Raw genomic sequence first — 17,184 nt, 5'->3', positions numbered from 1 at the left:
ATAACATATTATAAGCAACTTTTATTCGGATATTCCTATGGGATACGGACTTACGCGGGTGAAACCACGGGGCAAAACCGGTGCATTATAATCCTTTCTCAACAGATGCCTTCATTATATGGCGATCCGTTTGTCAAATTTCAGCCCGATAAAATCGTTGGCGAATGTCGTTGATACCCGGTGTTCGCTTATGTAAGGGATCGGCACTACGCATCTCGCTAATGTCAATTTTATTAATTAAAATTCATAATATTTTATTAAAACACACTGTAACAATTTTTACAAAATTCGACATTACATATGAATACCCCATATGGAAGCTCAAAAACTACACTCGAGTGAAAAAGCCATTTCACACTATCTTGCGGGTATTTCTGGTGTGAATAAACAAGATCGCGCGAACTAATATCGGAGTCTGTAAACAGGGAATGAATATTACAGATATTTCGCTCGCCGGAGGAGTATTTTTTACCCGACTGTACTTGATTGCTTGGCGAAATTTTTGTGGATGATTTAATGTGATTATCGATTTAAGATTTTGACTTATATAGCCCTTCTATGAAGGTCCAGGCCATAGTCTACCACTGTCCAAGTGCGGGTTGGCAGATGTCACATGTCTTTGAACTTTCGATTCTTCAACATGCGGGTTTCCTAACGACATTTTCCTGCACCCCACGTCTAACCACTGATCCACCACGGCTCAATGCTAAATATATACTATTATACCAATAAAATATGCTATCATAATTAATACTGTATAGCTGAAGAGTTTGTTTCTTTGCTTATTTGGTTGTACGCGCTAATCTCAGGAACTACTGGTCCGATTTGAAAAATTCTTTCAGAGTTAGATAGCCGATTTATTGACGAAGCTTTTAGGCTATATAACATCAGGTGCAACGTGGGTGAAACCGCGGGGCACAGCTGGTATTAAATAGCCGCAAAGGCGAAAGTTCCATACTAGTAATGTACGCTGGTCTCTTATAAAGTATCAAAAAAGCATTAAATAGTTAAAAAATACAATCAACATATCAAATGGTGAAATATTACGCCGTTTTTACAGAACAAGTGATTTCAGTCTCACGTTGATGCAATCTGCGTGTAAATTTTTAAATTGCAATTTCCCGCGTTTAAGTTATAGACCATACCATTGGGAGCCATAGCTTTTATAGACCTTATTCTTCTTTGTTATTGTAAAACTTTCCTCGATATAGATAACTAGCTTTTAACTGCATCTTATTGTATTTAAATTCTTCAATCGTATAAAGACAACTATAGCCCATATTTGCAATAATTCTTTAACTGCATTTCATCAAAATGGGTTTATCACATTCTTTATTCGATCCGCAAGGGATAGGAGCATGCGTTCTGAGTCTGTGTTCCCCGACGGGTGCAATCTAGAGGTCTTCAAGAGAAGAGTGAATAGGTACCTTCTAGGGGAGCGCGCTCCGTCTAAGATCACATCTCACCTTACGTAACTTATCAGGCGAGATGGCCAAGCGCTGCATTATTGCAAATAATAAAAAAAAAAGATTTTGTATTTTGGTTAAAAGCGCATACATATAACATCTTGACCTCTTGAATTCGGTTAAAAAGCATTAAGATTTATAACATGACCATTGTTTAACATTCATTTAATCAGAACCTATTCGGTCTTTTTACCATTAAATCAAAACAAAGTGACAATACTAAAATGCCTTCAAGTTGACATATTTTTCTTCACTATTTTCTTCGCCTAAGCCGTTTAGCACCCGTGAATAAACGTTTTAATCATTTATAATATTAGTTTGCGACAACCCTAGCTCAGTGTGCACGGCAAATGTGAAAAAATCGTCGGTGTTTATACTCAGGATGCGAGGTAATGCGAATTTATTTCATTTAGCTGGTAACTAGGACTAATGGGCTGGATAGGATTATGTTCCGCCAAGATTGAGGAGCTTGGGTCAGTGTGTGGAAAATGCGGGTAGTTTTATGTCTTAGTTGGACTTAGTTGAAATAGCTCTGTAGTGTTGTTTGATGTTGTGTTTAGAACGCTTTTGTTTGTGTGCTATTAAAATTGCAAAATGATTGATTTTCAACTGATTTCAAAAAAGGAATTTGACTGGTTTTTATTAGGGTTGTTACGTCAGAACTTTCCACTGATGATTTTTTCTTTATTTGAAAACGAATGACTTTCGCGTGATTCCTTTAATTAGTTTTGTCATTTAAAAAGTAGTAATTATTTTATTAAAAACAATAAGTATATTATACATAACGAGGTCTAGTGTGTTGTTTAAAAGTGAGCAAACAAAATACATTAGATCATAATAAGTAAGTAATATAACTATTAATTATTATAAATTTAGCAATGTTTGTAATGTCAAAACCTCTATAAAATTAATGCATTATTATTTATGTTACTTAGTTTACCAGGCCATCTATTTTAGTACAAAAAATTGTGTATAAATCATAAAAATAGCCTATCATTGCTGCCTAGCCGTGAGAGCCAGTGAGGCGTGCTACCGAGCGAAGCGTATACGGGAATGCAGTTTTATGAAGTAGTTTGTTTCATCATCAAAGTTAATATAAAAAATTACCAGGTCCATTTGTGTAAGGGTGCCACTGAAAATCAGAGCTGAGGCGTTAAGCCTGAGGTTTCCTGAGTGGCATCCCTTTTTGGCACACGCAGCCACACATAATTGTTAAGTGTAAATTTTTATTTTTTTTTCCTCTTATATATTTTTTTTATTGTATGCTTCTGTTTTTTCTGTTTGATCTGTTGTGTGTGTGTATGTCTGTGTCAAATAAATGTTTTTTCTTCTTTCTTTCCATTGCTCAATACACGAAAAATATGGCACAAAGCGCCCCACGCTTTTTTCACAACAATACTAGTATTTTTCATTCATTATTATTTTCAGTTTATATTAAAAATTATTCACAACAATATTAGTATTTTTCGTTCATTATTGTTTTCAGCTTATATTAAAAATTATTTTATAGTTTTTAGTTTGATGTGCTTGAAAAGCGTGTTTTTTAGTTTTTTTAAACTATATTTTATTATTACGTTGAATCCGCACGTCATAAAGTGACCTGTTGCATTTAAATTATGTATTCATTCGTTTATTCTTGATACTCGAAAAAAATATCCACATTTACTTGGAGGTTGGCTCGTAAATAAGTTTTTTAATTTCCGACGACTCGTTCATTTTTAACTCACTCCGCCAGCACTTTACGGCCGACCGTTTCGATATGAAGTTTTGTTGTGTATATTTTTATTGTTTGTTTGTTTGTTGATTTGTGCTTGCTTCTACAGGATCATGGAAAAGTTCAAGACGATTATATTTGTATTTTGACTATTTATTTGCTGAATAAGCGTCGTTTGTTTATTTACCAGGTTATATCGGTGAATCGATTTAGAAAAATCTATTTAAAAGTTCGCAGAACCCTACAGACAGCAATATTGAAATTACTACATTATACATGAGTTCCTCTTGGTTAATAGAGATAAGAAGACACACACACACATACACACACTACACTAACAGGCCATAATAGGACTAACATCTGAATTAAATATACAAATATGTATCGTGTTATGGATGTATTATATGTATACCCATATGTATCATAGAAAGTGTTTAAGTATTTTTGGATAATTCTCGAAATTTATGTTACGTGTTGAATGATTAAACAAAAATTATACTAAAATCGCGGTTTGCGACCTGTCTATTTCATATTTGTTTACTTTGAAGCAAAAGTATGGAAAGATTAAGAAATACATTTAAAAATCAATATCATGCAATCTCCTCGACAAAAGATTAAGGTTCAATGGATGCCGAAGGCTGTAACAGGAAATTTGATAAAATTGTGGCGAACATCAACTGCTCAAGTGGTTATCGCAAAAATTAATCTCCCGCCAAATCTTGGAACTCTTAACGTTTCCTGATTAAGCTCTTTTGTATTTTAATCTTTGTATCTATCGTTATGATTATGATTATTTTATTAATACTTAAATTAATAAGAAGAACCTATATTCTACATGAATTGGAGAGCTTCTTGTTTTTCTTATTAAAATAGATCAAAAACACATAATTGAAATGTACTCCTAAACTATAGCCACAGTACATACAGATCAGTAGAATAACTCAGGCAGATGCAAGTTAATAGCTAAGTAAAAAAGAAATGGTTGCCTGTAAAGTCGGTTTTACGTGCGAAGATTTTACGTGACAACGCCAAGAACGCTCGAGAAAGACAGAGACAGAGACACAAGCACGCGCCGATTCAATGCGCCTAATTCTCTAGTGCTGCGCGCGCGGCGGACCGATCATAGTTCGGTGACTCATCGTAACGTTACCGGGCGTTACACTTTTTCATGAGTGACTCCGTGCCGCAACCTAATTTAAAACGTTGTCACGTCAAAACGTTTATAACTTATCGTTGAATTTGTGATATGCTAAACATTATAGTCAAACATATATAACGCGCTAAAATAATTTTATTTCAATATAAAACTTTATTATGAATAGAATTGTTCGAATTTGATATAAAAAAATAAACAATTACAAAAAAGTATAAGCCCCATTGCTTATCTGGTGCGTACGTTATTTTATCGACTACGCTTAGTTACCATACTGTTTTACATTTAGGCTGTGTTTAGAACTCTTGCGTTGAATGAAATCGGACGCAGGCGGCCCGTGCTGCATCTAGTCTAGTTCAGGCAAAATTATGCGCGAGTGTGCGTGAAACTTTCATGGGTACCGTTACTCACACATTCATGCTGGCGACGGCCAATCTGTATAAAGTTAACTCACTGTTCTGTATGTACCGATTTAACTTTGGAATGGGTATATTTTATGGAATCATATCATTATAGTAAGACCGTGTATCTCGTACACAGCAAGTCCAGGTATATTTTTTAAGGTAAAACTAAGGAATTTTTATCATCATTCTACGAGCAGGATTGACTAGCATATGTTTTAGAGAACACCCAGCCTTGGATAAAATATTATGATTTATATAACATACGAATTATAAGACCTTTTAGCTGCATCATAATAATCATTTAAAAATTGTCTCGAAAGCTGTCCCATCATCAGAAATAATCCCGCACACCCGCTCCCAACACTTCGCTCGAATCTCTTTTCGAATATTCCGTCGCGCCGGAATTCAATCAATTGCGAGGCGTTTTCACTTTCCCTTTGTATATCCGTGCGGTAATTTTGAAAAAATTGTTAACCCGTTTTGATATTCGGCAAGTCACTTAGATCAAAGGAAGTATTGGGTTAGCATGTGGAACAGTAGATGAGCCTTTGCGATTTTTATAAGTGATTATTCTGGAACGTTCTGGAACTTTCTGGAGGATTACCGTGATGTCTTAAAGTGGTATGCAGTGTGGGAAAGAGATGGCGCTAGAGGATGTATATAGCTCTGTCGCGTTCCCACACTGGAATTATTACTGTTACAAAACGTCCCAGAAATCCACGCGATTTATAACATGTATACTATTATTTAGCATGCTATTCATATAGTATTAACTGACCCATTATAAGGGAATAGTAAAATTAGTGAGTTGAAACCAGGATGACTAAATATCGGCTTATTTAATATAGAAGTAGTCCTAGTTGTACAGGATTTTCAGAATTTATAGTAGAATAAGTTTATCCTTAAATACTGTCTACGAAAACGCTAAAATTCAAACAGTTATTTTGGAAAGTAGTCGTCACACTGACAGAAATTCGTACACGTTTCGTTTTATGCATCCACCCTTTAATCAATAGCCTTGAAAAAGCTATTTGACATTACAAAAGACACTTCAGTTTATTTGTACTAGATAAACAAAGAAATCTCCAAGGATGATTTAAAACCTCTATCCCTTTTCTGCAACTTTTATGTGCCCTACTTTTGCTTCAGAGTGCTTTGAGCCATCAGACTAAAAACGTAGGAGTATCGAGCTTTAGTAATAAAGACTCGCATACATTATTTATAGAAGAGTTTAGTTAATTTAGCGACGCGTTAGCATACCGACTAAGCTATCTTTCGGTACATTTATTGATGAATGAATAAACTCCCGCAAATAGACTTCTTCTATCTTCGAATTTAAGAAAACATTGGTTTGAAATGATAATAACGCTAGTGGGTGTTTATGTGTATATACGTAAGTATGATAATTTTATAGCACAGATTAACAGCTGTGTAAGAGACGTTACACTGCTAAGGTGAATGTGGTTGTGTGGGGGAGTCAAGCACGCTTAGGCACAAATTGGACCAGCTTGCATCGGGCAAGGTACCATACCCCCACAGAAGATCGGCGTGTAATATTAGCGACTGTGTTTCGTGTGGTGTGTTTGGGAGCCGGATGCTTGTATCCTTTTCCTTACCCTTCCCAGTCCTTTTCTTCATTCTCCACATGAATCTTTGTTTTAAACCACATCTTTTGAAGTCAGAAATTTATTTGGAGATACATAAGGCCTCTTCAAATGGCCTCACGCCTATGCAATTGTTCATGGGCGGTGGTAGCGCTTACCATCAAGCGACCCACTAGCTTCGCCGACTATAACATAAAAAAGTTCTTGAAAATTACAGAAATATTTCCGTTTCGTACATTAATGATTCACCACCTACAGATACCAGTCAATATTGATACTGTCCACACTGCTGGTACACTTGATAACAACCAATAATTGTGCTATCTAGAGTAATCAATCAATCGTTTAATATTAATAGCATTCTGAGAGCCAATATCTGTGTGCTATCACTTGACCTGCTTAATTAACGACTCGTGGGACGCTGAAAATATGGAGAGTGCCATGTATGGCTATCGACACTAATATTAAAAAAGTTAATTCCAAAATTATGGTATGTCTTGTATTTATTATTAAGACTGTTTTTTCAGAATATAGCGTAATTCTTCATTGGCCAATTGAATTATTTTTGCTACACTAATGCTTTGTACTTGCTTTTGTTAAAATAGTTAGGTAGCTAGAAAATCATATCTATAGGTTACTCGAAGTGAGTGGAAAGCTAGTAATGTTATAATATAGGCTTCACGAATTAATGGACTATTCAAGACAAACATATTTTTTCCAATTCACCCAGTGGTTCGAAAGATTAGCGCGTTCAAACAAACAAACTCTTCAGCTATATCAATAGTATAGATTTTGACGAATGCGACTTAAATCTGCCCGTATTGTTATTTAAATTATGGTATTACACAAACTAACAGAGTAACATTTTTGGTTCAACCCTAAAACTCTTTTACATATCAAGTACCAAGTAACAGCCTAATAATAAATCCAGCGTACTTCGTAAAATCTCGAAATCTCATCGAATCGGTATGAAGGGTTACCCTTATGACGTATTTTCTGTATCCACACCTCGTGATACGTGATGCCGTCTATAAAATGTTCAAGGGATTTATTTCGCCTAAATAAATGATTAGGAAAAGGGTTGCCGCTGTTTCGTCATTGGGTGTTATATGGGCAAATAATACGCGAAGGAATGTAAGGCTAGGAAGTAAATCAGGCACATTTGAATGGATTATAGAGTCCCTTGTATGCGCATGTTAAAATTGTATCCTACTAATATTATAAACGTGGAATCATGACTATTTCTAAGTACTATATAATTTATTCCTACGGGATACGGACTTACGCGGGTGAAACTCCGGGGCGCAGCTATTAACTTATAATATAGTTATTATGAGTTATTTTAGTTCGAACCCCCAACCAAATTATCTATTTTTTCTTCGTTAAGTGTTCAATATAGGTAGGTACAAATAAAAAAAAGAAAAAACATTTAAAATATCGCATTCAAGCACTCCAACCGAATGAAGTATATTTCGATAATAACACTTTCCATTCTGTAGAAATATTTAAAAACATTTGCGCTGCACTTGACCTACTTTACAAGAAAGCAGTTTAATATGTGCACAGCACGGGTTGCCGTATCTTAAACACACAATGTATCACGTTTTTAGGGTTCCGTAACCCATGGGTTAAAGAGGACCCTTTTATTTAAGACCCTGTTCGTTTGTCTGTCCGTCTAACACCAGACTTTTCACGAACCGTGACATTTAAGTAAAAATTTTCAGAATTTGATGTTCTGATGCTGCCGAAAAATAGCAAACAGTAAAAAATCTAACCAATTTTTTTAGTTTTTCTTTATCTTAATTCTACGGAACCCTAACTGTCGCGAATACGACTCTCACTTCACAGATATTTTTCTTTATCTTTTCCTGAGGTTTTATTTAATCAAACATATCTACTCGTGTGGTATAATATATGCGTAGAGGTATTATTTGATTTGTTTTTAAAATATTATAATAACTGTTCATGATTAAAATTGTTTCAGCATTAGATACACATTATTAGGTTGTGTTGTTTCTTTTTTGGGATTTAAAAGGATACATTATTATTTTATAGAATTCAGATTCCAATTCTCTTCCTATTAATCACGTTTTACGTATTCATAATATCTAAAACACTATAACACCATCTGATAATGTTCCAAACATCGGGCTGAATGTATGTTATTTATAATTCCATCTTTAATTTCCACATCACGATTAGAACATAACAGGCCCATTGGTATTTCCATACCACATCCATCCCAAAGGCAATTATTTAAATTAACATTTCCATAACCCACTGCTCATACGACCTAAACAAACTGTCGCCATCCAAGTAAAGAAGTCAGCTAATCATTCACAAAAGGACAAGCATGTAAGCGAAATTGCTTATTCAACTTACCTTTTTACTCCAAGCTTGTGATGTGAGCGGTATACATTTTGTAGCGGGCTGTTATGTGACCTTTTCAATACAGAAGTTACATTCTGAGGAATTAATTATGACTGTATTCAGGCTCTGTGTGGGTAGGTTATGCGTATTATGTTTGGGTTTATTGACCTGTCTTTACAACCGTAATCCGGTCTAAGAGTCAACGACAGACCTTCGACAAATATCAACTAATAAAAACTGAAAGATTCTTTGTGTATGTGCATTTTTCAAAAGTGCTTCTTTAGGAAGTGAAATTGAACCCCGGTCTCTGAAATTTTGATAGGTGTAGCTTTGGCTGATATCGCAATAATTATATTGCTTGTAGTGTTTTTTTTTGCAAATTAAATAAAGGGTTTAAATTAATACAGTTTTTGACAATGATGTTGTGATTTTATGCAAACACGTTGCTCATCATCATCAGCCCATATATGTTCCCACTGCTGGGACACAGGCCTCCTATAAGGGTTTTAGGCCATAATCCACCACGCTGGCCATATGCGGGTTGGCAGATGTCACATGTCGTCGAACTTTTGATTCTTTCACATGCCGGTTTCCTCACGATGTTTTCCTTCACCGTTTTAATCACATTGTTAAACTACAATAAAATCAATTAATGCATTAAGCTTATTATGTAATTTTATTTCAATATTTTAATTAACGTATAACGTAAACAAGATTTTTAAATCGTTAATTCTTGAATTTGTTTTTTATCACTCTTGACTTTTTTAAGGTGAATGTTGTAATTTCCTGTAATAAAGGTACAGAAAACTATATATGTAGCAAGCTTTGCAAAAATGTTAAAAGTATTCTTTGTTGGAAATTCCTTATTAATAAATGCAAGGTAATAAGTTACAAGGTAAGCATTTGTAATTATCAAATCATTAAATCGTGTGCCCAAGTCGACATCGCAGCTTCTCATCAAGCGGGATTCAAGAATGTTTGCTTATAAATATAAATAATAATAAAAATTCATAACGACCTGTCGAAGGCTTTTGATCTGGTCTCTTATGATATACTCTGGGATAAGTTAAAGAAAGCTGGAATACCTTCTTCTCTTATTAACACATTTAAATGTTGGTACAGAGGTCAGATCAATCAGGTTCGATGGGCTGGAGCTTTGTCTCAGCCATTTGGGTTGCAATGCGGCGTGAGACAGGGGGGGTTAAGCTCGCCTACGCTTTTTAACCTTTATGTCAACGACCTGATTGTTGCACTTAGTAATGAAAGGATTGGTTGTCATATTGATGGAGCTTGCATCAATAATGTGAGTTACGCGGATGATATGGCATTGCTGAGTGCATCGATCTGTGGTCTTAGAAAGTTAGTGGCCATCTGTGAAGAGTATGCTACCCTTCACGGACTGGTCTACAATACTAAGAAGAGTGAAGTAATGGTCTTTGAGGCTGGGCACCGGTTTTGTGACGATTTACCCCCAATACGTTTGAACGGAGTGGCATTGAGGAGGGTCCTTAAATTCAAATATCTCGGACACATATTGACCCCTAGCCTCAAGGACGATGATGACATTGTAAGGGAAAGAAGAGCGCTGGCAGTAAGAGCTAATATGATGGCTCGTAGATTTGCACGTTGTTCCTAAGAAGTCAAAAAGACCCTATTTCGTGCGTATTGTACGTCGTTCTACACGTGCAGTCTATGGGCCAGACATGCTCGACAGTCTTACAACTCTCTTCGTGTCCAGTACAACAATGCGTTCCGGGTCTTAATGGGGCTGCCTCGTTATTGCAGCGCATCAGGAATGTTTGCAGAAGCTCGTATAGACTGCTTTTATGCTACAATGCGAAAAAGATGCACATCCCTGGTGCGCCGTGTGCGGGCCAGCCCCAATGAGATCATGCGCTGTATAGCGAGCCGGCTTGACTGCTGGTATGTCAACCACTGCTGCAAACTATCTGCTTCCATTATAGCATTGTAGTAGTGGCTGACATACCTAGTAGTCACAATTATTCTATTTTATATAAGACATAATATACTAACATAGTTTTTAAGAATTAATTGTTACTAACAAAATGAGTCTGAGTTGCTCGAAATTAAATAAAAATAAAAAATAAAAAATTTTTCCGATAACACCTGACTTTATGTTACAGCGGGCAACTGGTGGTTCACCTGATGGTAAGCGATCACCACGTGAACATTGCTGTGAATTTTGTACTTATCATTCTATGTCCCTGCTTTCATAGAAAACTTGAAATGAGGAACGGACTGGGTAAGGTAAGGAAAAGGAAATGGGCCTTCATCTCCAATCGAAACACAGCAGCATACTACTATTTCACGCCGGTCTTCGGAGAGTGTGGATCTTCCCTGCGCGCGCGCAGCGTGCGAAGCGCGCTCACGTTATTAACATAGCTTACCTTCTTACTTACTCTAGTTGAGAATTGAGATAGATAGATAGACGATAATATGAAAAAGTCGTTCAAAGCGCGCTGTATTATGTCCGCCACGAATAAAACACAAAGCATTGTAAATCAAACATATTAGTTTCACAACATAGCGCTCCGTTTTATCGCTATTAAGGTATCAAACAATAGCAATGTACTAATGAAGCCCACAATATTCATTTGTATAATGATGTGTTCCGTACACCCGTATAGAACAATGGCCACGCAACACTTTCTCTGAGTAGACTGCGGGACATGATAATGGGAGACTCTGAAAGTCTTTATATATAAAAGAGTTTCTTTATGACTGTTTATATCTATTTATGAAATGTTTATTGTTATACTTATAGTATAAGAAAATCGTAATTATTTTTGGGTGAAAGAAAGTTAAGTTTATGTCACCTTAAACCCATATGCATATTCGAAACTCCGAAAGAGCAGAAGAGATTCGACTGCACTGGTGGGATACATAGTGCATATGTCATTTCGATATCAATACATTGCAATCTGTATTCTTTGTTGGATATTTTTAAATAAATTACGAATCATTTATGATTATTGAGAGATTGCCATAAATATTGCGTTATGTATATGTGTATTAAACCTTTGATAACGGCAGATAATACGATATCATTAATATCGTTATTTCTTTATTTAAATGTAGCTGGTGTGCAAATCATCTTGGTAATAGACAAAGTAGATTAAGTTTCACAACAGATATATGGCCGGTTCGATGCCCGGTCAAAGTATGTGTGTGTTTACAACATACCTACACGAACTTTTGACAAATGCCAATTCGATAGTTATTGTTACTGAAGTTTTATTTGAAATCTCTTTCATTAACCTTTCTGAAATGCGAATCATCCTGATAGTGTACTTAATTTTATCATTATGATATAATAAGGTTATATACATTTTTTTTATACAATACTGGGCCTGAGCTGGAGGTTCTGATGGTAAGCGATCACCATCAACTATGAACATTTGGAGCTGCTCTGCTTCTGCGTCGCCAACTTTCAATAATGAAAAGGTTGGCGACAGGAATAAGGGTGAGGAAGGGTGAGGAAAAGGAGGGGTTCCGGTTCTCTCACTCACTGAACAAAACCCAATAGCATGCTATAATTTCAGGCTTATCTTCTGAGTGGTACCTCCCCCGGTGGTAGCTGGCCCAATTCGTGGCCGAAGCGTGCTCGACTCTCACACTCTACAGATACTTCTAATGGCCAATTTTATTGTAGATATATCCTTAATATATTTTAAAAACACAATCGAGTCTTCGAAAGAAAGGCTCATACCATGTCGTAGTTACGAGCACAAATTGAATCTCGCAAACATTTTAGTATGATTACTTGTTCCTACATATAATGTTTTATTTAGAATTCGCGGTATTTGCTTATTATGTTTGAGAAATATCTTTCACAAGCTATTACACTCCGTCAGCGGGGAAGGTTAATCGATTAGAAATTATCTGGGTTATTTTTATGTTTTTCAAATGGCGTCGCTTTACTTTTATTCGACCTGTATATATGTAGGATAATTGAAAATTCAGATTCAAAACATATTACTGTATTATATGCAAATTATTAAAAACGTCGGTTTACTTTATCGTATACTACTATTTTTCCCGCGGCTTCGTACGCGTTAATTTGGAGTTATTTAATAGATGTAATTACACATATAAACCTTCCTCTTGAATCACTCTATCAAGTCAAAAAAGTAAACTTCATCGAAATCCGTTGCGTAGTTTTAAAAATTTAAGCGTACCCATTATAGCGGCAGAGAAAGTGACTTTGTTTTATGGTACTACTAGTTGCGCCCCGCGGTTTTATCCCGTAGGAATAGCAACAAACACACACACTTCCTTACAAACTTTCGAATTATAATATTAAGTATGAAGAATGTAGTGATATTATATTCACTGCTCATTTAAGATACTTCCTACAGAGGATGACAATTAAATTATTTTACATTTATTATTTAATTTTACATTTATCAGATAATCTACGGTAATTTAGTGAAATAAAACTGGTTATCTATTTGCATATTTTAAATTTATCAATAACATTTGAAAACACAAGATACCCGGGTTTTCCTGTGTCATCATGTTTACGACTCGATTCGTTTCGGAAAGTGAGATTTTTAAACTACATATAAATATTAACTAAAACACCTTACAGGTGTGCATAAAAATAACGTATAGTTTACAAATCATTTTTCTTTTCCTGATTCTATGCAACGCATTGTACTCTGTTGAACAAATTACAGAATCGCGCTGCAGACCGCAACAAAGCCTATCCTTAACTGACGCTTTGAGCTACACCATTGTTTCCAAAAGTATTTACAAGGCATTCAGGATAAGGAGGTATTAGCGTTTAATGCAAATTTCGCGGTGAGTTTCTGCGGTTTACATTCAACAATGCTTCGCACGACTTTGATAGCACTATTGTTTTGAAATGAAACCAATTTGGGATATTAAAAGAACCATTTTTGCATGATCATGTCTATCATATACGATGCAACTACGAAGGGGATCGCTTCGCCGGTTTTTTACGACGATGGTGTTAATTATTACGAACTGGCTGCGCCCCGCGGTTTCACCCGTGTATCTCGTTGGAATATCGGGGTAAAAGGTTGCCTATATGTTATTCCAGTTGTCCAGCTATCTACGTACCAATTTTCAACGCAATCGGTTCAGTAGTTTTTGCGTGAAAGAGTAACAAACATACACACATCTTTACAAACTATCGCATTTATAATATTATTAGAATTAACTATTACGATAGGATAGGATTAACAATCATAGTTAAGCGTTTGTATATAAATTGATGTAAGAGTCAGGCAAACTAAAGTAAACAATTCTTGAAATACAAAAACGATTGTCAAACAAATCATAAAAAAAGCATTTGGTACACAAACACACCCGCACACACGCACACACCCACACAATGTACTTTGTTTCTGTCATATTGTACATTATTATTGTACAATGGTTTCTATTTTTTTTGCCATGCATTTGACACACACACACTCACGCATATAAAATACTCATTTGTTCATTGTTTTTTTATTGTTATTATTTGTTAAAGGCTTTACCGTTGCGATAACATCGCCTCTTCTAGACAAAGGGTTATTATCGAATTCGTAGCATTACGACCATACAAATAAATAATCCTCTATTTAAGAACTCTTTATTGTACTAATATACAGCATTTCTGATCTTGCTCGCAGTCTACCGCCTCACTGTAGGTTAATATCTCAGGACATCTATATTCATTGGGAAAGCATTCTCCGCCGCGACTCCCACACGAGTTTTCACCGCGATGCGCTGAAGCAAAAACAAATGTTAGTAAGACCAGATGTATATCTGTTAATTACTAATTTTGACGTGACAACGTCTTAAATTAGGTTGCGGCTCGGAGGCACTCATGAAAAAGTGTAACGCCCGGTAACGTTACGATGAGTCACCGAACTATGATCGGTCCGCCGCGCGCGCAGCACTAGAGAATTAGGCGCATTGAATCGGCGCGTGCTTGTGTCTCTGTCTCTGTCTTTTTAGTAAACAAAATATATTTTCTATACTTAAAATTTGTGCAATTCTTATTTTCATTCAATTCCTTGTTCCTATTGTGCACTTTAATAATATTCATATCAATAAATATTCTACCCAGAAAAAGACGTTGTCACGTAAAATCTTCGCCCGTAAAACCGACTTTACAGGCAACCATTTTTTTAGAAAGGCTTAAGATATGGGAGAGTAAAATAAACTATAGTGTCGATTTAAGAACAAAGTTTGTTAATGTATATTTATTTATGGCATTGCTATAGTGCTGTGTAGATGAAATAAGATTAGCCTATGCGATAAAACCGACCGCCTCCTTGGTACAGTGGTTAACGCGTGAGCGTAAAACCGAGGGGTCCTGGGTTCAATTCTTGGTGGGGACGCAAAAAAAAAGTCTCGGTCTGGCAGGACACAGAAGGCTGATCACCTACTAGTCCTCTTCACTTTACACGTATGCGAAAAAACCTTTGTTTTCGAGCAATTTCTTTTCCATGTACCGTAATGGTGGGGAGTTTTGATATTTCAATTTCAATTATGTATTTAGCTTATTTAATGTTTTAAAATTACTATTATTTAACCAAATAGCTTTAACATTGTTTTGCTAAAATATCGATTTATTCATTTCTCACTAATTATTTCAATTGACATAATAACAATAAATAAAATTCTATGTCTCTTTACTAACCTACGTATTCGCCACGGATTTTTAACAATATAGTTACGCTACGAAGAAATACCTTGACGTTCTGTTTATATAACACAGTAACGTCTTGCTACGGATAAATAAATATTTGCGTCCAATGTGCTGAAGAGTAAAAGGAAAACAACTCGCAAACAACGCTATAATTTAGTTTGAACAGCATTGAAATATTGAAGGAAAATCCTTGGAACCTATCGCCTCAATCTACGCTTGTAATAGACCAGTTACATCTTTATAAACAGAGACTTAATTAGAATATAAGATTCCATTTTTTATCGCTTGTATGAAATATTTATTTATAAACCAGGATAAGGTGACACAGTAACCAAAACTTAAACAAAAAAATATTCCCTTTACATAATCCTAATACAAAAACAATCCTAATACATAAATAAATAAAACGCCTGGGATTGACTAACTTCTGACTGATTGATCTATCAATGCACAGCCAAATTACTGGACGAATTGGGCTAAAATTTAGCATGAAGACAGCCACTATAATATAGGTTGCCTCTAACAAAATATTTTGATAAGCTTGACCCCCAAGGGAATGATACAGGTTGTGAAACTTTATATTACTAAAATTTACATTGATCATGCTAGCTAAGCTGCGTATAACAGTAGCTTAAACATATATTAATAGTACTTACAATCCGCAACGGAGCCGCTCACAACCGCACAGATAACCAATACCACGATCACTTTATACATTTTTCCTTCACGCTTTGGCTTACAATAAACAAATGACAGTCCTACGGTATGTTATATACCCGTATAATGTAAATAATGTGTAACGGACGATGATAGCTCTTATCAACCTTTATAGGACGGGTTTACTAATGTTCTTTCGTTTTCGCAATAGGATATTCAATTGTTTGTTCAATTTATGATCAAGGATGGATTCAAGATGCTATTATCTTTTAACTGCTATTTCTTAATGTAATTTTACCTTGTTTTAAATAAGGTTGAATTGTATGTGCTAGCTTTGCGTCCGTGACTTTGCTCGTAAAAGAAATGGTTGTTTTATAATAGCGGGCAACTGCGCTGGTGGTTCGCGATCACCACTGCCCATGAACATTCGAAAAGGCTCAAACCACTGCAAATGCGCTGCCCGCTTTTAAGGAGTAAGGGATAAGGAAAGGATTGATAACTGGAAGGAAGGAATGCACTGAGAGGTGAGGAACAGGAAACGGGCCTCCGGCTCCCCCGCTCACCGTACAATAGCATGCTATTATTTCACGCCGGTCTCTTGTGGGGTGTGGTACTTCCCCAGTGCGAGCTGGCCCAATTCGTGCCGAAGTGTGCTTGATTTCCAGACTTAATTTTTTTCAAACGACTTCAAAAAGGGAGATTAACAATTTAGCTTTTTTGTGTTTGTTACCTGCCTACCTGTCTAACTTGTGCCTATCATGTGGCACGATACCTCTTTATATTTGGTCGAGTGTGGTCTAGTTCTGACAATTTGAAAGCAGTTCATAAAATAATTATAATCGTGTATTTTACTTCAAAGGTACGAGTGCTTAAATGAATATTAAAAATGTGAGTATGCAAGCATTAATGTACTTTAGGAGCTGCTGACACTATACTTATTTTGTGTATTTTTTACCAATTAAAATCCATATATTTACAATCAAATGCGCTAAGTAATGTCAGACTTTGAGTTTTACTAAGAGGGAACGTAAAATATGTTAATGTAGTTTTCTCATTGTATTATACTATCATGCTATGGTACAGTTGGCTGTGGTGGTTTTGTGGTATGTCATATGACTACCGATATTA

General features: G+C 35.7%; 1 long non-coding RNA gene across 1 annotated transcript; it reads right to left on the bottom strand.

Moving 5' to 3' along the window:
- Window positions 1-14,318: 14,318 nt before the first annotated feature.
- Window positions 14,319-16,259, bottom strand: LOC119830180. The gene is made up of 2 exons (XR_005287832.1): window positions 16,056-16,259; window positions 14,319-14,471 (listed from the first exon to the last, which is right to left on the bottom strand). It is a non-coding gene; the product is annotated as an uncharacterized LOC119830180 (long non-coding RNA).
- Window positions 16,260-17,184: the final 925 nt, after the last annotated feature.

This window comes from Zerene cesonia, chromosome 11 (assembly GCF_012273895.1).
Source record: "Zerene cesonia ecotype Mississippi chromosome 11, Zerene_cesonia_1.1, whole genome shotgun sequence".
NCBI lineage: Eukaryota > Metazoa > Arthropoda > Insecta > Lepidoptera > Pieridae > Zerene > Zerene cesonia.
This window is presented reverse-complemented; position numbering and strand designations above follow the sequence as displayed.